This window comes from Aplysia californica, unplaced genomic scaffold (genome assembly GCF_000002075.1).
Source record: "Aplysia californica isolate F4 #8 unplaced genomic scaffold, AplCal3.0 scaffold00344, whole genome shotgun sequence".
NCBI classification, from domain to species: Eukaryota; Metazoa; Mollusca; class Gastropoda; order Aplysiida; family Aplysiidae; genus Aplysia; species Aplysia californica.
This window is the reverse complement of record NW_004797614.1, coordinates 320831-322762: the sequence shown is the minus strand read 5'-3', so window position 1 is coordinate 322762 and position 1932 is coordinate 320831. Positions and strand designations below refer to the sequence as shown.

Sequence of the window (1932 nt, the reverse complement as noted above, 5' to 3'; positions counted from 1 at the left end):
GTGTGTGTGTGTGTGTGTGTGTGTGTGTGTGTGTGTGTGTGTGTGTGTGTGAATATGTGTGTAGACGAATTTTTTTTTCTCGTTTTGAGCTGGGTGTGGAGAGAGGGTGGGAACTTGCAGTATTGGCCCCCCTCCCTCTCTCTTGTATATATGTATTGTCTTTTGTAACAGGGTCAGTAGTCAATTAGCCTTCAGAAGTAGCAATCATCATCAAGATATGTCATATTTGAAACAGACTTTGGTATGTGATCATGGTTTGCTATTAATTTCTTTGCTTGAATGCTCTCAAAAACCTATGTAACCTCAGTGGTCCCCTGTCACACTTCTGTTTTGGTTCACTAAGAAAGTTGTTCTTGGTCTATTTTTGCCTAGTTTCCCTTCTATTTTTCAGTGAGAGGAGGATGCTCAAGTCATTAATGTTGATTTCAGTAACTCAAAAACGGTATTTGGCCCTCTTAAAAAAATGTTTTTATTAGTGATCAGCCAACGCATGCTTCTTTCAGGACTGCCTCATTTGAAAACTTTTCCTTTCAAGAAAGTCTCAATAGTGTCCTAAGCAACCACATATCTGTTGCTTCTATACATTCTGTCCCCTCAACTTGCCAGTCGATTTTTGGTCAGAGTGTTTTTATAAAAGCTCAAATAATACATTTTACTACCACCTAGAATTTCAACCTTTGAGCCTCTAACACTCATACTATAAAACAGCTTGTTTCCAAAGGCCTTTAATTTAAGGCAATTTATCGATTTCAGATTCACTCGTGGAAATTACTAGCCTGGAGGAAACAAATTCATATTGAAAGCTTTAAGGGAATTTCCGTAAAGCTATTTTGGCACGGTTCGGAGTTCGCGAACGTCAAATATTCGCCAAGAGAAATTACAACTTTCTCGCGAAAACTGGATGGGGCCTACATATTTAAACTTGAATTTACTTCCCAGTGCTTTCATGTTCCCATGTTTTCCATCCATGAAGACATGGAGGTTGCACAGTTGACACTTCGCAAGTCAGTCAAGTCCAAACCACCAAGCCATGGTGATGGGCCATACCTCAGATAAGAGCATAACAAAGATTGTAATTAATACGCATTCCTTATATCCGATCAATTTTATAGTTATGTATAATACTAATTTCTTCTATGTAGTGCACACCAATGTTCTACAATCTGTAGCATTCTTTACAATGCTTTACAATTTTTATAGCCCCAGCAGTCTGTAAAACACTTAGAAACGTTCTTGGCTTCCCAAAAAACACACAGTGTAAGCAGCCGATTTGTCGCTCAAAAACTAATGGACTGACACAATATTCCGTGGGTGAAGTGGGGGAAAATACCTGTAAAATGCCTTTTCCAAGGACAGATCCTCAGACTCTTGTCCTTTCAGTTACGAGCCCGACAGCCCAACCACTGGATCAACGACGTCATTTTTAGCGACTTTTATGGACCCACGAACAAAAAAAAAACACCAAAAAAAAAAGGGCGGGGGAGGGGGGGACGGGAAGGGGTTATGTTAGAGAGTATTTCCCTCCTATTGTACATTCGCAAAAGGTGTACAACCCCACCTCTGCTTTAGTTGAATCGTTGGATTTTATAACACACAGGGAAGTCAAAACTCAAATATTGTTGGGTGTGAAAACTATTTCCTTCATAATTATTTCCTTCCTGATAAAATAGAACTGGCAAATTTCGCAACTTTTCAAAATGACCCATCTGTTCTAAGTAATGACCCCCCCCCCCCTTGCACACACAAAGCAATAATAATATAACAAAAATGAAAACAAAACAAATATTTATATACCAAAGAAAAAGATTTTTTTTAAAAAGATCCCGACAACAAAACACGAAAAACCAACGAAAAAGAACAAGACAAAAAAACAAACCGAGGGAAGATAAACACACACGAAAAAAACTAGTCTGTGTCCTAAAGGACGTGGCC

At 38.8% G+C, this 1932-nt stretch overlaps 2 protein-coding genes across 2 annotated transcripts in view; one reads left to right on the top strand and one right to left on the bottom strand.

Annotated features, from left to right (window-relative positions):
• LOC101864536 (protein dimmed) overlaps positions 1 to 1932 on the top strand; it is a 233729-nt gene that overhangs the window by 135856 nt on the left and 95941 nt on the right. The window lies entirely within an intron of this gene.
• Positions 1 to 1932, bottom strand: part of LOC106012354 (fez family zinc finger protein 1) — a gene marked incomplete at its 3' end in the record, with an annotated part of 9183 nt that overhangs the window by 3552 nt on the left and 3699 nt on the right.